General features: G+C 42.2%; 1 protein-coding gene and 1 long non-coding RNA gene across 5 annotated transcripts in view; one reads left to right on the top strand and one right to left on the bottom strand.

Annotated features, from left to right (window-relative positions):
- MYRIP (myosin VIIA and Rab interacting protein) overlaps positions 1-10,507 on the bottom strand; it is a 390,291-nt gene extending 379,784 nt beyond the window's left edge. The window contains exons 1-2 of one of the 4 annotated variants that reach the window (XM_082746222.1): positions 10,068-10,356; positions 9,680-9,798 (exon numbers count right to left, since the gene is read on the bottom strand). The gene's annotated coding sequence lies outside the window, so the exon portion shown is untranslated. Of the gene's footprint in view, positions 1-9,679; positions 9,799-10,067 lie in introns of all 4 variants that reach the window. The other 3 variants (XM_082746223.1, XM_082746221.1, XM_082746224.1) reach the window with 3 other exon arrangements.
- LOC309872523 lies at positions 9,792-23,325 on the top strand. The gene is made up of 3 exons (XR_014315940.1): positions 9,792-9,943; positions 20,813-20,911; positions 22,664-23,325. It is a non-coding gene; the product is annotated as an uncharacterized lncRNA (long non-coding RNA).
- The last annotated feature ends 273 nt before the right edge of the window (positions 23,326-23,598 follow it).

Genomic DNA, 23,598 nt, shown 5'->3' with positions numbered 1-23,598 from the left:
ATTGGAATCATATAGACCACATTCTTTAATCACTATGTACTAAAATAGAAAAAGAAATGACTGAGAAGTTCTAAAATTTCTGAAAATAAAACAAAAGCATGTAAGAAACGTGTAAGTCATAGAAGAAATCATAACAAAAATGTTAAAAACTTACATGTGAACAAGAAAAACACTTCAAATCAAAACTGTAGAAGACAAATATTCCTAAGGCAATACTTCAGGCAAACTTATTAGGCTAAATGCATATATAAGTAAGAGGAAAGTCTGAAAGTTAATGAGTTAACCTTGGAAATTAAACAGATAGAAAAAGAATGAAGTCAAAGAAAGTAGAAGGAGGGAAATAATAAGGATGAGAACAGAGCTTAATAAAATAAAATACAATATCAAAATAGAGAAAAAAGAACACCAATAGTCGGTTCTCAGGAAAGTATGAAAATAATCTGTACCTCTGCTGAAATTGATAAAGAGAAAAAGAGGGATGGAGCTTCTGGGGTGGTAGGAAGTGCTGGCCAACACTACAGGCATTCTTATCCCACTGTGACCCAGAAGGAACTTGGGTTTTTGTGCCCAACCAAGGGCTCTCGCCCTCCTGAGAAGTGGTCTTGACTGAACACCCATAACACATCTCTGTGTCTCCCATGCATCAGTGTATATCACTTCTTCAGGCAACCCTTCTTTTTGGGGGAACCAATTTTAACCATCTCTCCCATTTGCCAAAGATGGCATTGGGTTTTTTGTTTCTCATTTTCTTCATTGTTTTGGATCATTTAAAGAAAAGAGAAGAGGGGAAATAACAGCATTGTATTGCCATTTACCACCAGCAGCCATCTGAAAGGAAGGAAACTGAGGCAGTAGAAGAGGAAGTGTGAGGTATCTGGAAGCTGTGGGAGAAAGGATTCAGAAATGGGAGCACAAAGGGACAGTAAGAGGATCTCCGCAGCATTCGGGCACCAGACTGTAAGACCTGCAGTCCTGGGAGAGGCACCTGACATTTACTGGACCACAAAGCTGAAAAATCGCCTGGCAGATTTTTAGACTAAACAAGGATTCAATTAAAATAGCATTTAAAAAATTTTTTCTTCTAATTAGCCATAAAAGAAAGACACGAATCTTGACTACTCTAGTTACATGTCATTCTAGTAAATCCAAGACCCTAATGATCAATAAATTGCTTTGCAAAAAAAAGCAAAACAGCCAAACCACATTTATATAACACAAACATGAAAGAGCACCTACGACATCTTCTGAGTCTGGAGCTACACAGAAAAAGTGAATTGATGCTTGAGACAATGGTCTTCATCAAGAGGAGGTTAGTAAGAGGTTTGGGGCTAGAAACACTGTTTCTCCAGACTGGGAAATCTTCAGAGAAAACAGTGTAAAGAGATGGGTTATTTTCCTTTTCTGCAGTGTAAGTATCACTTCCTGTAGTGTAGATACCTAGGCTTCCCAGCAGAGAAAATGACCCTGCACACTTTGATGTAGTTACATTTTATACCAAAAGGAAAGAACCACATAAGATGACATGGTCATCTGAGCCACAAACCAGTGTCAAAAAATTATTTGGGGACCTGGGCAAACCGCCACATCAGATCCTGAGCCATGGGCCCCTCTGTCTTCCAGGCACCTGCCCTTCCTTGCATGTCTTACGTTCTTTTCTCAAGTGTCTGCTCAGTGAGATTAAATTGTCAGCCCATAGAATGGATTTGTACATCCCAGCTGCAGATCGCGTGTCTGTTGTATCTGTGGCATTATGCTGTAAATCACAGCCACAAAAGAACTTACTATACGGTGTTTTGTTTCCCCAGCTGACGATATATAAATATAGGCAAAAAATTTAACTCATAATCACTTATAGAAGGTAATGGGGGAATAGAACACATGGTTGAATACCAAACCAAAAACAGTTTTCAGATGACATTTAGGCAGTTCATCAAGCTCTTTTTATGCTTCTGACACAAATGCAGACTTGATTCTCAGAGTACACTTGAAGTGGGACAGGTTTCTCTCAGTGAAGTTTCCAGCCTGTCCCCAACCAAACTCATTGTTCAGCCTTTTCCCCACTAACCTTTTTGCGGTTTCAGGCTATTCTGGTCTTACTGTCACCAGCAACTGATCGCATAAATTCTTCGGCATTAAGTTATTCATGGCACTATATCACTCTAGAGTTATTCCCCCAGCCTTCTAAATTTTACAAGATGAGGTAATGAAAAGGAACAACTATGCAGTGGCAGAACCCACCCCCTGGGATGGGAAGGCACCGTGCTGAGCAGAGGCATGATTCCTGTTCTCTTCACTAGGGTCCCATCTCCTTTTGCAGGCTATTCTGAAAAAACACTACTAAACAGATTACCTTTTACTTCAACTCTTACTAATTCTCCTAAGCTAAGGAAATACTGATATGATGTTTATGATTTATACTTACATATAATCAGTTCTAATGGTGTAAATTTCAAAATGAAACAGTCAAAAGCCTCTGAGTTTTCTCAATGAATTTTAGGATACTCATGTACACATAAACATACATACATTTGTACTTTTTCCTTTAACACCTTTGTTCCTCCTTCTCTGATATTATTGTTTCCTTGCCATGACAAATGCTCTCTGTACACGCTGCCACAGAAGTTTAAATGACCGTGACCACTCTGGGGAGCAATTTGGCACCAGGTGGTCAAGCTGTAAGTGTGTATAAAATGTGATCATGCAATCCCACTTCTACGCATATATCCTCAAGATCTTCTTTTGTTTGTGCTTAAATACATTTCAAAGATGTTTACTGCGTACATGCAATAGACCAAAAAAAAAAAAAAAATACAGAAGTAACCTCAAATCCATCATGGAGGAACAGATCTTTTAAATATGATATTTTCATAAGATGGAATGATATTTAACATTAAAATATGAACATGATTTGTATAAAACAAACTGCTCTATCAAAGACACCCAGTGATAATACAAGTTTCTTTCTTTTTTTTTTAAAGATTTCATTTATTTGTCAGAGAGAGAGAGGGAGAGAGAGCAAGCACAGGCAGAGACAGAAGGAGAAGCAGGGTCCCTGCTGAGCAAGGAGCCCAACGTGGGACTCGATCCCAGGACACTGGGATCATGACCCGAGCCAAAGGCAGCTGCTCAACCAACTGAGCCACCCAGATGTCCCTACAAGTTTCTTTTACAGAAAGTAAAAGAGGGGCACCTGAGTGGCTCAGTCGGTTAGTATCTGCCTTCAGCTCAGGTCATGATCCTAGGGTCCTGGGATGGAGTCCTGCTTTGGGCTTCCTGCTCAGCTACAGTTAGGTTACCTTCTCTCTGCCCCACCCCTGTTCATGCTCTCTTTCTCACAAATAAATAAATAAAATCTTTTAAAAGGAAGGAAGGAAGGAGGATTGGAAGGAAGGAAGGAGAGAGAAGCAGGGAGAGAAAAACAACCGTCATGGAAAACTTTATAGGGAAGTCTACTATGAAGAACCAATAAACATGAAGATATGTTCTGCCTTGCTAGAAACAAAACAAAACAAAATAAAAAACAAGAGTCTTGGGGCACCTGCGTGGCTCAGTCGTTAGGCACTGCCTTCAGCTAAGGTCATGATGGGCCCCATGTCAGAATCCCTGCTCAGCAGGAAGCCTGCTTCTCCCTCCCATTTCCGCTGCTTGTGTTCTTCCCTCTCTTGCTGAGTCTCTGTGAAATGAATAAATAAAATCTTAAAAAAAAAACAAAACAAGAGTCTTTGTGAAACTGGAAATGATGATGAATAATCGTGTTTAATGCTGGCAAGGCATGGGGATCTGGCACATTTGTACATGATTAAATAGCAAAATGAATTTATAAACTTTCCTAGAGGGTTATTTGGCAATATGTATAAAAATTTTAAGGAAAAGTAAACAACTTTCAACAAAAATTCATGCTAAGGAAACAAACATGTATAGTAGGATGAAGTTAAAATAGCGTAAAGTACTTAATGTTTTAAAGAACGATTTTGTTGAATAAATTATGGTACCTGAAAGAAACGAGTTATGAGGAGGACAAAAATAATGTCACAGAAGAATAATCACTGACATTAACATTACTTCTATGTTGCTGAGTTTAAAAAATTATATTAGAGGTGTTTAAAAAATCACATTCAAATGGTCCTTATTATTCAAGAGATTATTCAAGATATTATTTAAGGGGCGCCTGGGTGGCTCAATGGGTTGAAGCCTCTGCCTTCGGCTCAGGTCATGATCCCAGGGTCCTGGGATCGAGCCCCGCATCAAGCTCTCTCCGCGGAGAGCCTGCTTCCTCCTCTCTCTTCCTGCCTGCCTTTCTGCCTACTTGTGATCTGTCTGTCAAATAAATAAATAAAATCTTTAAAAAAAAAGATATTATTTAAGATATCAGGAAAGTGTTACTGAAAGTGAATCCACTTGAAATGGAGATCAAAATTTCACAGTAAATAATGGAAAATTAGAAGTTTTGATTAACACTATATTTGAAAAAAATAAGAAAATGTGTTTTATTTGATATTTCACCAAATTTTTGATACCAGTATTTTTCATGGAAAGGGGTATTTAGGAGGGATCCTAAAATTCATGTTGAAGCCTAAGGTATCAAAGATAACCAAGATAATTTTTTGAAGAAAAAGGCTAAGAAGAAAAGAATTATTATAAAGCTTTAATAATTCAGTGAAATGGTATTAGCTCAGGAATCACAAAGAGATGAACAGAAAAAAGCAGCATTCAGAAACAGATAAAAAAACATAAGAGAAATTGATATATGACAGAGATGGCAACAAAATAAGTGAGAAAATAGGTAACTATTCATTAAATGTTAATGGGAGAAGTGGTTTTCTGTATGCAAAACAATTAGATCCCTGCCTCACACAACACAGAAATATAAATTTCAGGTAAGTATAAGATTTGAAAGTTGTTTTTTTGTTGTTGTTGTTGCTTTAATTTTGTTTATTTATTTGACAGACAGAGATCACAAGTAGGCAGAGGCAGGCAGAGAGAGAGAGGAAGAAGCAGGCTCCCTGCTAAGCAGAGAGCCCGATGTGGGACTCAATCCCAGGACCCTGGGATCATGACCTGAGCTGAAGGCAGAGGCTTTAACCCACTGAGCCACCCAGGTGCCCCCAAGATTTGAAAGTTTTATCTGGGAAAAGCAGCAATGTACAGAAAAGAAACTCTGAAAACCAAACTATATATTTTTAGCAATTTCTAAGCGAGGGGTGCCTGGTTGGCTCAGTGGGTAAAACATGTGACTTCTGATCTCACGGTTGTGAGTTCAAGCCCCACACTGGGTGTAGTGATTGCTTAAAAACAAAATCTTTAAAAAACAAACAAAAAACCGCTACAGGAAATGCAAGTAAAAAAGCAGTAAAACACATTTCATGCTTATTAGATGAACCAAAATTAAAACATCTGATGGCACAAAGTAATGGGGATACAAGGAGCTTCAGGACAGTGATAGTAGGAGTAAAAAGTGGCCCAACAACTACAGAGGACAATCTCCAAAACCCAGCAACAGATAGATGTTGATATAAGCATATCCTCCTACCCAGTTATTCTACGTCTGGGGATATAAATCCTAAACACACATACACTTGCATAAGACCTTATCAAGGATATTCCCTGCAATATTTTTCATAACAGCAAAAGGCAAAAACATCTTTTTGTCCATCAATGATGCATATTCAAACTCTGGTATACCAAACAAGGAAATATTATGTCAAAATGTATAAACTAAACTTATGATTATCAACAAATGTTATCAACATATGTTTAAAAACAATGTTGGGTGAAAAAAAGCAAATTACAAAAACAAATAACAGACCTCCATTTACATAAAATTTTAAACATAAAATAAGACTACACATTCTGGTGGGCCCACGCTCAGTCCCAATGTTGCAGGTTGCAGGGACTCAATCCCAAACTCTCATCCTTCACTGTCTGGATTTCCCTCTTGCTCGGCAGGAAGTTTCTACTTAATGGCAGTCCCATGCTTTGCCCTAAGTAGCTACTACATGCAAGGCTCTCTACCAGATGTCAGGGAAGACAGAAGAAGAATGGTGCAAAGCTCCTCTCACCCCACATAAGGGCACACAACTCAGCTGGGGAAGTCGTCTGGGAGACTTGGCACTCAGTTCTTGCTCTGGCTCACATAATGTAAAACTCAGAAAGAATGCTTCCAGGCCCAGTTCCTTCATCCTGAAAATGGGAAAGCCACCCTCCTCCCGTGATGAAGATTAACTGAATATACATATGTAGAGTCCAGCACATGGCAAGTATACAGCACTCTTGGCAACCACAGTCATGGCAGCCAGCACATGAATACAATCTTCTAAGCAGCATCTCCGTCACACCGACAGTAAAAAGAAAAGGCACTGAATGGGTCTGCTTGGCCCTCTCCACAGCCGGATACAACAGCCCCCACCCTGTGGTCTCCCCTTGGGACTTGGCCCCCACCCTGTGGAACACAGAGGGCATTTCATGGGGCAGCAATTTGGCTACACCCACGCCTCTTTATTTTTACAAGTTCACCACGGACAGTGCTCTGGAAAATAGCAACCTGCCTCAGGAAAGAGAACTCCTTCTCTCACACCTTTGGGGGAATTCTGGGGGAAGAAAATCACAACACACCTAAGCTAGATTCTCAGCCAATTCTCTTTAAAGTTCCAAGAACACAGATGCCTGGGTGGCTCAGTGGGTTAAGCATCTGCCTTCGGCTCAGGTCATGATCCCAGGGTCCTGGGATGGAGCCCCACATCAGGCTCCCTGCTCTGCAAGAAGACAGCTTCTCTGTCTCCCACTCCCCCTGCTTGTGTTCCCTCCCTCGCTGTGTGTCTCTTTGTCAAATAAATAAACAAAATTTTTAAAAAATTTTGAAATAAAATAAAATTCCAAGGACATGCCACAGTTCCATACTATCCAAGAAAGGGCAACAATGTCTCAGCTCCCCATTCTCCAACACACAGGTGCCTCCGACCCACAAGGCACCCTCCTGAAAAGCTGGGACAGGGTTTGATCCATGGGCTTAGTGTAGCAGGTACCAAGGGCGAAACTTACCTGCCAAACATGGGAAAAACCACAGTGTTTGGAAATCATTTCTGGAGATGCCAAACTGTTGGATTTTATTCCTGGGACTGCTTCCCCTGGACTTGGGAAAGAATGCTGGGTATTGCTGGTCTCCAGCCAACGTGGTGCCACCATGTGGCAATAGCATAAACAGTTTATAAATCACTAAGCCTTGACATTCTTAGATCCTCTATCAGTTTTTAATTTTGAGAAATTCAAAACATTCCCATTTTTACGTTTCTGATGAGAATTCAAATTTTCTATGTATACTTTACCATGACACTATTTCAGACTTGCATTTTTCAAATACATTCTGGTGAATAAACTGGCTTCAATTTATCAATATCAGCTTGATGTATCTGGGGTCTGGCTTGCTTCACTGCCCAAGAACCTATTGAGGGGAAGGGAGGAGACAACAGGTGTAGACTCCACCCAGCTCCTAAGACCAAATACTTCCTCCTAGATTTCTGGACTGGCTTACCTACAACTACCTTTGGTTTGCATACATTAAAAAAGGAGGTAGAAAATCATCAAGCAGTTTCATTTTAGCTCTGAAAACTAAACTGGTGAAAGAAATGATAATAGGAATAAAAATAAAACTCGCCTGACAAAACAAAGCAGAATGATGATTACCCTTGGGGGACAGTACCTATAGAGGACGGGGGAGAGTGGGAATATTCTAGGTCTTATTCTGGGCACTGTTTACACAGGGGTGTTCAATTTGTGAAAATCCAGAGTGTTCACTTCATATCTATGCCATTTTCTGTCATTATGTCATAGCTTAATATAATACTAAACAAAGCCACCAAGTTCTGATCACTTGTCCCTCTTTAACTTGCCTTTGGGACAAAAGGCTGTGCAGATACAAAACTAAGAACAGGGAATGCATGTTTCTCTCAGTTATTTCAGTCTTTGTCATTTGATTTCTCCAAAGGCCAAGGCCACAAATGCTCTCCTTTTGCCCCTTTGGAAGGAGAGGAAGGAGAAAGGACACAATCTAGACCACTGTGAGTTTACATCGCTGGACCTGGCTAACTTCACTTTTCCAAAAATGAGCAAACTCTGGAGCAAGCAACTGCCCCTCCCCTTCCCCCTCTACATGAAACCAAGGCCACAAAGATATCCATGTCTCCACAGAGACACACTTCAGCTCCACATAGACAACCACCCCACATACACACACACACAGACACAGTGCCTCACCACCACCAGAGACAGCCCAAACCCCACAGAGACAGCTAGCTTCCAGCCCACACACCACAGATGGGGTAAGGGGACATTGTGAGAGATGTGGCTACCCATGGACAGATAAGGAACAGCAACTGGAAGATGAAATGTAGTATTTTCAAAGTCTTACCAAACTAAATTTCTCTGGAAAGATTTTTAGATCTAGTAAGGTCCAGAGACTGCTGTTAAAAAAATTTTTTTTCTTGAAATCACCTCCACTTCTACCTACAGCTCAGATCGTCTGGAACATCTTCCTTCTGCTTCCACCTCTACCATGTTCCCTGAACCCCAACTGCCTTGGGAAGACTAAAACGCAGGGATTCTTCTGTTTTATAGATTTTTTTTAAAATGAGGCTCATAGCGCCTGGCTGGCTCAGTCCAGTAAAACACTGGACTCTTGATCTTGGGGTCCTCAGTTCAAGCCCCACCTTGGGCACAGAGATTACTTAAAAAAAAAAAAAAAAAAAAACAGTTGAGGTCCGAAGATGTTTGTCAGACATCACAAAATTATCCAAGTAAATATCTGATCACTGAGTTAGGGTGAGGTAGCCTAAGTTGAAGGGACAGAATAACAATGTCAAAAGAGGGGGATGACTGATGACTTTGTCTCCAGTCCAAAGCTCTGAGAACCACCCACAGACCCACAGGAGCTGCCACAAAAGAGCTGGAGTAAACTATTCACATCCGGCAACAGTTACACATTCTGCGACTGGACTCCACCCTCCCCAGGAAAAGTGCAACAAACCCAGATCTGGGGACAGGGAGTAGGGCCGGCAGGATGAAGCCAGACTCAAGACACTTTCTTAGAGCTAATTAGAGTCAATGTTGACTAAGCCAAGAGCAGAGCGCACACGCTTCTCTTACGAAGTCCTAGGGCCCAAACTGGTGTATACAGTTAATCTCTCCCAGACTTATCCTCGGGAACAGGGCTTATCTGGGAGAAGGAAACAGAGCAGGATGGATCTAAAAGCAGGCACCTAGCAAATTCCCCTACCCTGCCGAGATGTTAGCAAATTAAATGACTGAGATTGGAGAGGATGCTGCAAATGCTGCAGGTCCAGGGGTCCCAGCCGCAGAAGCGCTCCGCTCACCCCAAAGGTCCTTCGCAGATACCCCTCAAACCTCTGTAGGGTCCCTTGAGGTCGGCTCCCGACCTCTCCAAATTTGGCAAAGTTAGGGGGAAGGAATTATTTAAAGGAGACGGGGATGAAGCTAAATGACCATCTATCTGCAACAGCGCGCCCCTACCCAAGCAGTCCGCGGACCTAGCCAGACGCGACCCACTAGGGTTCTTACTCCGCGCACCGGCCATGACCTTGAGCGAGTCCTGATTAGTCCCATTTTACAGAAATTAGGAGTCGGAAAGAGTCAAGTCCGCCGCGCTGGGCTGCTCCGGGGTGCTTACCCGATGGTTCCAGGCGCCCTGCCGGTGCGCCTACAGCGTAGTAGGTGCGCGGTGAACCGCAGCCCAGGAGCTACGTGGCCAGTGAGGAACGCCAAACGCGAGGGAAACGCAGAGTCGAGCTCCAGCCGCGTCCAAGGGAGAAAGGGGAGGTTCCGACTCTGCGACGATCCTCGAGCAAGTTCAAGGACTCCCACCCCCGCCCCCAAGCCCCTCCGCAGAGGCAGACCGGTCGTGCCCAGAGGCCCTCGCTCAGGACTCGCACGGGTGTGTATGGGCGGGCGGGGGGTGGGGGACGTGAGAGACCCCTCCACACACCCACCCCCGAAGTTGCGGCAACGCAACCGGGAGAGTGGCGCAAAGCTGCCAGAGAGGAGGGGACCGTACTCACCAGGGGTGGCCGGGCTGGAGCAGTTCCGTGGCCGGGGTCATCGATGGCGGCCACCGCACTTCAGGACGCCTGGGGTACCTGCCGCAGCAGAGCGGCGCCGTGCGTGGATGAGCGAGCTTCGAGCAGCGAGGCAGGGGCGCGGATCTGTCGGCGCGCCGGATCTAAGCTGCAGCGCCCTGGGGGCTCGGCCGCCAGAACCGCAGCCGCAGCGGGAGCCGGGGAGCGGGCAGAAGGCGGGGAGCGCGGCGTTGGCAGCGGCTGCGAGGGAGGCGCCCGCGCCGCAGGCAGCTGGGGCCAGCCTGGCCGCAGCGGCCGCCGACACCTGCTGGCCCGGCCCACGGCCAATCAGAGGTGCCCGGGGCGGGGACGCGTGCGGAGGCGGGGCGGGAACGCCAGCGGGGCGCCCGGCCGGAGAGGCGGTGCGCGCTCGCGCCTGCGCCGGGGCAGAGGGGTGCCCGCCCGGCCAGTTCCTCTGAAGCTCCCCCCGCGCGCGGGCGGCTCGCGCCGGGAGGGGCGGGACGCATCGGGAGGAGGCGGGGCTGGGGCTGCGCGCGCCCGGGGCGGGGATCCGCGCCCCTTCCTGGGCTCTTCCCAGCAGCGCCGTGCAGTGCTGGGGCCACGGCCTTGGAGCCCCCCAGGCGAGACCTCAGGTCACTCCTGTCATTGAAGTAAGGTTTTCCCTGTCCCCTGCCCCTGAGCCCCGGGGCCCGGACCCTCCCTGACCGCGGAGTGACACGTCACCCGAATCCGGGGTCGGCTTGTCTACCAGCGCTGCCGCTCGCCCAGCGGAGTGTGGGCGCCCTCCCTCCCTAGCCTCTCCAAAGCCTGCGTGGCGCTTCTCCAAAGGCAGCTCTTGCCCCCTTCACAGTCCCTGGGTATTTAAAGTCACCGTGGTGACCCATGCCCTGGTCTGGATTCCTTTCATTCTGCCAGCAATTGACTGTGCTGGCGACGCTTAGTTGTTCAACAGACACAGACTGGCTTCGCGCTGGGCTCAGAGTCTGTCCCAGGCTACTGTGTGCCCAAACCTACGAACCCCCCCCCCCCCATCGCAGCCGCACGAGAGGCTTAGTGAGCTGGCGCTGCCCGAAGGCCGCCGAATATTGCTTCAAGTAAGGGACGCGTTCGGGCCCTGGCCCGGAGGTCCAGGTCCTGGAAGTTGAAAGGTTCGCCTCCAGGCCAGGGCTTCATAGCGCGTTTGCATTCCCCAGGCGCAGGTCCCGGGATCTCCCTGAGACCTACTGCCTTAGCCCCAACACCTGGGCTGTGAAAACACATTGTCAGTTTTACCCGCAACATGGAAGTCACTCCATCAAAATAATGTGTCTGTGGAGCTACACTGGGTGATTCCTAAACCCCTGGGAGTCCTCTCGCAGGACAGTGGATTGAGAGTGTTCACCCGGTGTAAATTTGCTCAGTAGAAATGGATGGCTCCTTTGCTGATCTGCTCGCACGCAGCAGCAAAAAACAGAAACAAAAACCTTTAAGAAGGGCACTTGAAAGATAAAAGAGTTGATTTCTCTTAAGATCGAGTTTCCTCTTTTAAAGGGATTTTATTATCCACAAACTGCCTAAAGTGGAAGAAAGTTTGTGTTTTGTTCCTATTTTGTTTACATTCAGTTTTAGTTATCTGTGCTTGATTAGCATTGGCATGATACGAAATTAACCTAGTGCAGATGGCTACACAGTTAACCAGACTCCCTCCCATCCTTGCTCCCAGCCTCTCAGTTCCTCTGCCTGGAGGCACCATTGCCCTCCTGTTCCATTCCTGCTTACCCTAGAGAAAATCTGATCAACCAAAGGTATTCCTCCAATGTTCTTATTTTTACTTTCGTTATACAAAATGGTAGGTCTAACTTCCAGGCACAGGTCAGCAGAGGAAAGGGTAGAGTGTAGAATGTGAAAGAGTTACTTTATACATGGGTCCCAGTAGTGGCAGCATCTGGACGAGAATCTGCATTCAAAGATTTGACATTAGGCTGGTGTTTGTAAAACTCACCTAATGTATAAATTTGCTTCTTTACAGACTCTTTGAGAATCAAGATCCTAACATCTTATGTAAGTGATAAACATTTCAAAAGGGAAACAAATACATACAGAAGAGTTTAGTGATTTGGGCAAGCTTACAAATAAGACAGGAAGAAAGTACAAATGGAAATCTGGAGACCTTATGAACAAGAAAGAGCCCCAGTTCCCTATTTGTCATCTTGTAGGTCAGAAACAGGCAAAACCTCCATTCTTCACCTGAACTATTACTGACTTTTTTTTTTTTTTTTAAACATTCCCTATGAAAGGTTTGGCATTTGGAGATGAGTTGGGTAACAAAGCAAGATGACCTAAAGTTTTATCCCCTTGGTTAGTCCATCCTGAGCTGTCATTCAGCAAAATTTTACTGAATAGCCATACCTTCTTTTGCTTCTCATGACTCACAGGCAGTGTTTGTTTTTGCCTTTTCTGCATGATCTTGACCACTGTAAAAGTTTAAATGGATTCTTCCTTTATCAAGAAGAGCTCATTGACTTTTGTGAACCAAGGATGTGTATCTCATCTTTTAAAACATGAATCAGACAGTCCATTTCTTAGCTAGAAGATTGATGAGTTTATCCTGGCAAGAGAAGGACATGTCTCAGGAGGATTCTGGATAGAATTAAAAGAGCATTAATCACAAGACTGGGGTGCCAGTGTGACCTTACTGCTTCCTGTCTTTGTGACCTTGGACAAGTTACTTAACTTTGCTGAATTCTAGATTCCCTAAATACAAAATGTGGCATAATCCTGTCCACTGTGTTATTAATTGATACAATGTATGTGAAATTGCTTGGTACATAATGAGATTTAGTATGTTAGCTATCTAAAAATGATCATTTTAGTCTAAAAAAACAATTTTATAAAGGAAGTTTCTATACCATTTTGTGGCAAGCGCTGGCATAGAAGTGATGAAACTTCCACCCGCCACTTCTCCATCAGCCAAAACATGATATCTGATTTTCCAAAAAATGTACCTCTACCTCTTCCATTTCAACTTAGTGTTTGTTTTGTAATATTAGTTATTTGGATGTATCTCCAGTCTCCCAATTAGACTGGGAATGCCTTGAAATTGGAACCATGTCACATCTTTGATTCCTATAGGCACCTTGAACATTATCTTGATAAATGGTAGACATCCAGTGATTATTTGTTAAATGAAAAACAAGTGGGTGAAAAGAAAATTTGTTGAATTGGACCTCATCAAAAAAATTTTTTAAACCCATCTATTCTGTGAAAGACCCCATTAAGAAGATGAAAAGACAATGGTACACTGGGAAAAATATTTTCAAATAACATATCTGACAAAGGACTTCTATCTGGAATATATAAAAAATGCTCAACATTCAATAACAAAAACTCCCAAACAATCTAATTAGAAAACGAGCAAATGATATGAAAATATATTTCACTAAAAAGTATACAAATAAGCACATGAAAAAATGCTCAACATCATTAGCCAAGGGGAATGTAAATTAAAACTATAATGAGATATCACTACATACTATCAGAATGGGTTAAGATAAAAAATTGTGATGACACCAAATCCTGACGAGGAGACAAAGAAATTGTGACACATAAGCATTGCTGGGAATGTAAAACGGTGCAACCACTCTGGAAAACTATTTCTTCTAAAACCAAAATTGAACCTACTACACAACCCAGCAATTTCACCTTGGGCATTTGTCCTAGAGAAATGAAAACTTGCATTCACACGAAATCTTTTACAAACCAGGCCACACAGCACCAGTCACTAGTTTCTCAGCAGCTCCACCCAGGACAAGATAGCAAAAGAACAAAGGACCATGACGCACATCCAGTCTGCTTGCTATATGAAGAAATGGGATGGAGCTCACTGGACTGAGTGAACACTCATGGTTTCAGACAAGTCAAGGAGAAGTGGGAGGCTTCAAAATGGAAATTCTAGACTTTAAGTAGTGATTATCTGGAAAAACAAAAGACATGTGACCATATGTGTATCTTGCATTGATGAAACAGCTCACACTGTACTAAACAGAACTAGAACTAGAAATGTATAGAAAAGAATTAATTATTTCTGGTAAGTACAGTGTTTTTCTATAAGGTATTTTTAGAATAATTAATATTTTATTATACAGATATTTGCTCCCTATTAAATAATGGCTTCTAAAAAGCTTTATTGCTTTCTTTAGTAAAGCTGATTCTATCTTGGAGGGATAGTGTAGAAATAATTATAGAATCTTGTCATTCACTGATTACAGTATCCAATAAAGGATCCTGGTGCTGCTAAGAGATACTGTTAAAAATATTATTTTACAGAAGTAGATGATTACTGAATTACAGTCTTTATTTGTGACTGTCTGCTCTTACACTTTTTCTTATTATAAATTAGGTCCCTACAAAAAAAACCAGGCTCAGTTATTAACCTCTGGAGCCAAATCAGATACTATGCTTCTCTGAATCCTGAACCAATTGACGTCTGAGGCAGCTGACTCAGCCTGCAGTTGTGCTGAGGGTTAATAAAATTAGCAGTAATGCCCGGAAATTTAGCCAGTGCCTTGTGTGTGAGTGTTCATCCCCTTCATAACAATCCTCAAAGCCTGAGGGATGGTTTAATTGTCATGATCTTATTCACTGAGGCTTAACAATAAGGTTCCATCGAAATGGCAGTCAGGCATCCCTAAAGAGAAGCAGACAGATGAATCTGTCTTCTTTCCCTCAGTGCCTGATCCTCCCTACCATGCTCTGCTTTTTCTTTATTCCACAGCACTTGTCACCCTTTAACACAATCTTAACTTTTTATTCTGTTTGGTACTTTTTGTTTGTCTTCCTCACTAGGATATAAGCTGCATGAGGGCAGAGATTTTTGTTTTGCTCACTGATACATCTAAGTTCCTTGAACAGAGCCTAGAACAAAGGAAGAGCTGGATAAATATTTATTAAATGAATTAAGATGCCAGAGAAAATGGTCATCCACCAACATTTACAATTCAAAGATGTTCAGATGCTTTCATGTATGCTGAATATACACATTGCTATTTTTAAAATCAGGACCTGAATTTTCATGTATTTTAAAATTCCTTCCAGAGGTGAAGTGATGCTGATGGCAGTGATGTTACCGGATCATTGAGGATATTTCTCCACTCAGTAATTCCCCCCTCCACTCTGACCATCACTATCTTTAAGGCAGAGCCAAGCGGCTTATGGTTCCAGGAGACAAAAAAGGTGGATCCTACCTGGAAGACAGAAATCTAAGAAGATTGAGAGAAGACTCTGCTCTATAGAAAGGGAAAAGACAAGGAAGAAGAAGAGAAGGAAAAAAAAAGGTAGAAGAGAAAGAGAGAAAAAAGGAGAAGAAGGAAGAGGAGGAAGAAGAGAATTGAAGAAAGGGAGGAAGAGGTGGATGTAGAAGAGAAAGAAGAAGAGGAGAAAAAGGGAAAAAAGGAGGATGAAGATGGAGCAGAAAAGGGAGAAGGAGCAGGAGAACTCTCTCTGCCAGAAGAGCAAGAGAATCATTTGGAATGATTGTGAATAGGTAACAACACTATTTTGTTCTCCAAGGATCTAGGACTGAATCTTTCTTGATCCCTAGGGGACCCAGAATGGAAATGTGGGCAGATGGTAAGGAGATGGAGATGACATAGCGTTTGGGGCTAGCAGAGCTGAGCCCCGGAGAGACTGAAGGTACAAATGGACAACAGCCAAACCATAGATGACAACGGGACTGATCCACAATCTCTCCAGCAACCAGCCAGGAAGCCAAACCACACCCTCTGCAGTTATCTGCAGTTATCTGCCCTCGATGATCAGGACTTGGTTAATGGCTACCAGTTTCCTTATTTTTGGCCCCTGCTTCTAACTTAGTGCCAATCAGAGAAAGCCATATATGTTTCCAGCTTAATCCTATTGGATGCCCTGCTTCTAGTTAGCCTGCTTCCAACTTCCTCATGCCCCATACCTGCAGTCAGGGAGAATGCCTGAAGTCTTCCTTTTTTCATTATAAAGTTTCCTATTCCACTGCCTGCCTTTGAGTCTCTGCCAAACATAAACGCTGAACAAAAAGCTTGTTAATTCTCATCTGGTCGATCTTCATTTATTCCCACAGTTTTCCTAAAGGTCCTACTGAGACAGACTGCATTGCCCACCACCACAGACCTCAGCCTTCACTAAGCCAGATGCCCACAGAGGCCCTTTGTGCCTTGCCACTAGTGGCTTGTCAAGTTCTCACCAAACATTTGCGAATCAGCCCTGGTTCTGAGCTCTGCTCTCTGGGTGTGGAATTCCACAGCTATTCATTCTCAGTTTGGTTCCTGAATTTTGTTATTGTTTTCTCTGGGCTTTACATCCTTAGTGTAATCAGGCCATTTTGGGGGGACCAATTTTGCTCTCTTTTGTGGTTCTGTTTTGTGATATGCTATCTAAAAGTGTTTGTCCTGTTAAGGAGAATCACAGAATAGAAAACAGGCACAAGTACCCTATAAGCTGAGTCTGTGGTTCTCATCAAACCAGAACCCATTTGGACAAATTTTGCCAAATTACTGAAAAAAACTAGGTGAGATATTCCTTCCACCAATTCCAGGAGAAACTCCTCCTTTCTACCTGAACTCTTCTTATAATCCTAATATGTTGCTCTAAATGGCACATCTTCACCAATGGCGATTTGGAGCTTCAGTAGCCATCTGGGAACATTTGGCTTGAATAAAATTGTTTGTCTGAGAGGTGCCTTGGGAAAGAAAGGATCTAAAGTTTCTCAGTTTTTATAGGCAGCATTTGTATTGGTATGCAGAGCCTTCAAATGAAATTCTTTTCTTTTCTTTTTTTTTCATCCTCAATGGGGAAAAGCTGACAGCCTTCCCGTTGAGATCAGGAACACGACAAGGAGGCCCACTCTCACCACTCTTGTTCAACATAGTATTAGAAGTCCTAGCAACAGCAATCAGACACCAAAGAGAAATAAAAGGTATTCAAATTGGCAAGGAAGAAGTCAAACTCTTTCTCTTCGCAGATGACATGATACTTTACATGGAAAACCCAAAAGACTCCAGCCCCAAAGTACTAGAACTCATACAGCAATTCAGTAATGTGGCAGGATACAAAATCAATGCACAGAAATCGGTTGCTTTCTTAGACACTAACAATGAAAATACAGAAAGGTAAATGAGAGAATCGATTCCATTTACTATAGCGCCAAGAACCATCAGATGCCTGGGAATAAACCTAACCAAAGAGGTAAAGGATCTGTACTTGAGGAACTGCAGAACACTCATGAAAGAAATTGAAGAAGACACAAAAATCTGGAAGACCATTCCATGCTCATGGATAGGAAAAAGAAACATTGTTAAAAGGTCTATACTGCTTAGAGCAATCTATACTTTCAATGCCATCCCAATTATAACTCCACCGATATTTTTCAAAGAGCTGGAGCAAACAATCCTAAAATTTGTATGAAAGAAGAAGAGACCCCGAATTGATAAGGAAATGTTGGAAAAGAAAAACAGAACTGGGAGCATCACATTGCCTGATTCCAAACGAAATTCTGATTAAAGAAATTCCTTCACTAAAAGATTCTTTGGCCAAAGCTAATGAGCAACCTGACAGTCTGAAGCAATGACAAACTAGACTCATTCCCTGAGTAAGTTCTCCCTCTGTGTTCTCCAGTTACCTCTTTACATCTAACTCTCCTTCATTCCTCTTATTCTTCTGATCTCTCTCCTTACACACTTCTGGTAATTTCTCACTCTTCTTTCCCTTGTCCAGATCCCCTGTCTCTTCCTCCTGACTTTCCTAAAACCCCCCAATTCTGGTTCCTTCTAAAAATCTATCCTTCCCATAAGTCAGGTGTGCCTTGAATCTGACCTGAATTCACAGTTATAATTCAGAATTTCCCTAACCCATAGAAAGTCAACTCCTATTCATAGAATTTAGCCTTCTTTTAGATGCATTCATATGTCCCACTATTACCTGAACTTTGTCAACTTGTACACATGTTGGTCAAAACCTCAGATGTTAAAATCCTGGATGGCAAAAACTGATTGGATGAACACAGAAAGGGATCTCCAGAGTCTCTCTTTTATAATAAACCTGAGGGTCAAGAAGGGCCCCAAAGTTAGGGAAAAGTCTACTAAAAGCCATACCCAAAACATTTCCAACAGAATTTTATTAGACCATAATTCAATCGTGCACACACACAAAAGAAACTGTAGGAGGTTATGGCTGTGTAGTCCACTCTCTCAGAGACACAACAGTTATTCCTCTAACATCTGGTAACAAGACCCACACATTTAGGGACTTCTCCTCTGATATTCTGCCCTGTTTCTTGCAGAGTTGGCAAAATATTGCAAGGGACTCATGTACTCATCCCCATCTGCCTTCCCACAACACCTTCCATCAGGCTCAGCCTCCTGATGTTCTTAAAACAAAGCATTTCATCTATTAGAAGAGACATCGGAGAAAAGACTATTCTTGAACTTCACTGGAATGGACTTTATCATGTACCGTTAGCAACAAATACAGTAGTGAAGCTCCAGGGAGCTGTCCTTAGGTTCATGTTTCATAATTAAAAAAGCAATTTGGAATTCCATATCATTGGTAGGCTACTCCTATAAGGGACCTCAAATTCCAAATTCCCAGAGATCCACTAGTAGCAGCTGACTTTTGGAAGTAAGTAGCTGACCAAGGGTCTGTGGAATATGCAGATGACTTAGGATAGTAGATAGCCACTGCCTAAGACATGGGACTAGACTCCTGGCTAATTTCTATTTTGTTATTCATCTGCTTGCTCATAACCATTCTTCTCATTTTCTATAGACCCTTGGTTATTACCCACCCATAATGGCTCTTTTCCTCTTTTCATCCCACTTTATTATAATTGTTAGGTCAGAACATACTTATTATAATGCCATTCTTAGATGATCCCAAACAGTAGCCACGACCTTGAGTCTTACTGATTGCTGTATATGTCAACCGTCACCAGATCATCATGATAAAAACCTCTAGAGAATTTCAGTCTTAATAAGCAGATCATAAGGGATGGCAGCTGATGACATTTGCATCTAAATAAATAAATCAACACATGAATATGGTAGTGTCCTTCTGTCACAGAAAAAGAACCAATTATTGCAAGACATTTGAATTCAACAACTTTCATGGAAGTAATGGGCCAATTACTTGCCACTTGGAAAAGGTTAATGGAGATCAAACTGTAACTGGGCTAATCTAAGACCTTTCTTTTGATCTTCTACCATAAACAATTCCTTTTCTCCTGTGTCTCTGAATGCCCCCTACTGGATACTACTTCTTTTGCAGCCAGAATGCCTGGTCTTACTTGCCCCAGACTTCAACTTCATGCACTTTACCAATAGTATGCCAAGACTTATCTGTATACAGAGTCCGTAATCCTAGAAATCACAAACTTGGCAAATTCCCTGAGATGCAAGTCCCCAAATAAGCCCACCCTTGATTATCCAAGCACTCCAAATGGGAAATTACTAACCAGTTGTTTATGTGAACAACCAGAGCAGTGTTCCCAAGGGGGAGACCTTATAAGCAGAAAATACTATAAAAAACTTATCATTAACCTTGGCAGAAGTTAAAACAATACTCCTCCACCCTAGATGATGTACAGACCAATCTCTACTCATTGGCACAGGTAATGATGGATAATTGTATTGCTCTAGATTTTTTGCTGGCTAGTCATGGTGGTTTTTGTGTCATTGCTAATACTTCTTGCTGTACTTAGATCAATGAAACAGGCAAAGTAGAACAGGCAATACCTTGCCTTAAGGAAAACACGACTTGGCTTTTTCAGGTTGGTCTACATGGCCCATGGAATTTGTTTACTTGGACTGGGTTGGGCAATCGGGGCTCCTGGTTCCTGTTAAGTGTCTTTTTTTTTTTTAAGATTTTATTTATTTATTTGACAGAGATCACAAGCAGGCAGAGAGGAGGAAGCAGGCTCCCTGCTGAGCAGAGAGCCCGATGTGGGGCTCGATCCCAGGACCCTGAGATCATGACCTGAGCCGAAGGCAGCGGCTTAACCCACTGAGCCACCCAGGCACCCCTCCTGTTAAGTGTCTTATAGGGACTGTTAATTATACTTGTTTTTGTGAGTGGTCATGGTGTGGTCTCTGGCATTCTATCCAGAATTGTAAATCCTACTGCATAGCTGCTCTCTTGACAGATAATCACCAGGACAATATGACAACAAAAAGCTCGAGATGATCTTGCAATACAGTTGACCATGGAGACAACTGAAACCATCTCCATAGTGAAGATCCGGATCTGTAGCCTTCCCTGAATAAGTCAATCTGCTACTTGCAAGAGTGGGAGAATAACCAAAAGGGAGACAGATGGGTTGAATACGTGAAGGAAAATGGCCAGTCTATATGACAATAGAATGCTTACTCACAACCTCTACAGCAACCAGTTTAAGAAGTGAAAACACAACCTCTATAGCAATTGGCCCAGAACAATTAGCATTCAGTTCATAATTGCCAACTTCTTAAGTTTTTTGCCCCAGCTTCCAAGTGAGGATCAAAAGGAGAAAGCCAAACCAATCCCATAAGATGCCCCATATCTAGTTAGACTGATCCAGATTTCCTATACCAACAATGTCCAATCAGATCATACCTAACACTTTCCTTTTTCTTTTGTTATAAAGATTTCCTATCTTGCCTGCGTTTGACTCTACCAATCACAAGTATTGGAGGCTTTATTTGCATGGTCTTCATTTATTTCCACAGCTCACCAGGAATTCTGGAAGGAGACAGACCCACATGGCTACCATCTGGCAACACAGAGCAGCTGCTGCCAAAGAGGAGTGGAACCATGTCAGATTTAAGGTGAGAAAGAAATAGGAGATGGAACCCTTAGAATGCCTTGACTGTTACACAGCGTAGAAGAAATCCACAAATAACCTCTATACTCCCTATGAAAGAATGTGGAAGGTACTGATTGTTGAGGGCCAGCAAGCCTGTAGGAGGCCAGCAAGCCTATTGGGAGGAAGTAGGCTTTACCCACGTATTACTCCCACATAGGGGATATGACGTAGTTTGCCAAGGCCAGGGACCTGATTGGGATTTGGCTGAAACCCAGAGGTTCGGTCAAGACATTAAGAGGCAAAATGGGGCCAGGTCATCAAGGAAAAGACACCAGGTGCTCACCATGCCAAGAACACTGCATCAGTTAAGTTTTGCTGTGAAACAAACCACCTCAAAATCTAGCAACTTAGAGTAATAAACACTTACTAGATCATCATTCTGTGGGTTGGCTAGGTGGGTCTTTGGGACTGGGCTGGCTCAGCTGATATTGTTGGGCTCATTCAGGGAGCAGATTAGTTGTTGGCTGGATAATTTAGAATAGATTACTCACTGAATGAAATTGATTGTAAGTTAAAAGTCATCTAACAGTTTATCCTTAGTGATGTCGGTGGGTTTCCTTCACTATTCTTTTTCCCTGTCAACCACTTTGAAAATAAGACGTAGTTGCAATTCCAAGGCATTCACAAATTTTGGAATATTTATTAGTTGGTTATGTTAGCAAGTACAGTAATGTGCCTAGTAATTTACCTGGCAGTCTCCTTCTAGCAGGAATGTTAAACTTCTTTCCATTTATGACTTTACGACTCAACCTAATATATACAGTGTTTTCACATATGAGCATGTGCAGGGCCAAATTCTGGGAAGGGCTTTCTGCACTGACTTTTGAGTTATATAAAGGATCTCATTTCCCCACCATATGAAAAATGAGAATGTAGCATCATTCCCATGCCATAGCCATCTTATCTTTTGAATCAAGTCATTGATGATGAGCTCTTCCATATGCTTATCTGGTAACCATATGTATCACATAGGAAGTTCTGCAATTCAACAGACCAACCTCAATTAACATTCCTAGAAGGAAACACTGCTTCATTAACAATAAGCTTCCCAACGTTCACTGTACATGGGGAGAGAACTAATGATGAACTGGGTGAAGATTTAGACACTGTTCCTATTCCATCACCAAGATTTATTTCCTCTAGGAGCTCATGGCTACTTCTACCATGTTGACCTCAGTAGATTGCTACTCTTCTAATAAATGTATCCAAACAGGGATATAAATCCTTTTCTCATGTCTCTAGAGGACACTTGAGATAAGGTTTGGATATTTTTTTAAAAGTCACTGAAAACTAAGGGAAATGGAAACAATATCAAGAGTATCATTTTTTGAGACTAATGTTTCTCCAATTTTGTTCAACAGAACGCTAATTTGGGGAGTTAGTAGAAGATGCTCCATGAAAAGATGTTTGTGGTTCAACCAAAATTGGGAATGGTGCACACTATATCTACCCCATAGATACTAAAATGTACATGAGCATAATAAAGACTCTGAGAAGTCATGCGATAGACCTCTAACTTTTCCTAATGCAGTGATTCCCAGGCTATGAAAGTACAGAATATTTTATGTTAGCACACAACCAGTATCTTATGGGCAGCATAACCTGAGATATCAGTTTGGTTACCTGCACTGTATCCTAAGCTTTAAAAAGGGGACCCCTGTTAAAGCAAAGGTTGTGATGGAGTCTCTTCTTTCTTCTTCACATCTCCCTTCAGATTCTATATGGTAGATGCTGTCCTGAAAGCTCAAGGTGAATTACTCCATGAGTAGACAAAGAGAAGAACATCAAGACCTTCTTGTGGCTACTGAATATCTGAGTTTACAGTCCTACTTTCTTCTCTAAGAAGTCTTTCCTTTTCAGATGAGTGATATCTGGAATGACCTGTCTCACAAGATAGAAGAGAACTGTAGAATAGATGTCAAGAGAAAGAACCCAAGAGTCTGACTCTACCACATCTTAACTTAAAATTTCCATGCTTCAATTGTCTCACGTATAAAATGATAACAGTAGTAATTACCTCATAGGATATTGTGAGTAGCACATGAGTGAAAGCTTATAAAATACTTAGAACAGGATCTGACATAGAGTATGTACTCTAGATGTCAGAATTATTTAGTTTAGCCTAAACCTTGCAGCGCTCAAGAATATCCTCATCAGACTACAATACAGATTTCAAAATTCATACAAGAGAGACACATCTTGAGGAGCTAGGGAATCAGTTTTATCTGGTTGTAAATATTTTATTAGCATGACTATCAATTGGTTAATTGATGCACTTTATATTTTTATTTGTATATTTTATAATTATAAAAGTAATATATTCTAACACTGGGAGCCTATAAAATATAAAAAATAAACATTAAAGGGAGAAATGCATTCAAATGATCTGTTTTTGGAGACCCCACTGATAATATGTTGTTATATATACAATACATATATTATGAAAATGATGATATAATACACAGCTAGATATATTTTTCACTTGGCAAAATGTTGTTTACACTCACCCTGTCACTATGCAACAGCTGCAGATTATTCCATCCTGTGGAATATATTGTAATTCCTTTTTTGATTCCTGAGTGGTTTACTCACCAGGATGATTTGGTGAATTACCCATCACAAAGCTTGTGTTTCAACAGAAGGAGCCCA

The sequence above is a fragment of the Mustela nivalis genome (assembly GCF_964662115.1).
Source record: "Mustela nivalis genome assembly, chromosome: 1".
NCBI classification, from domain to species: domain Eukaryota; kingdom Metazoa; phylum Chordata; class Mammalia; order Carnivora; family Mustelidae; genus Mustela; species Mustela nivalis.
This window is presented reverse-complemented; position numbering and strand designations above follow the sequence as displayed.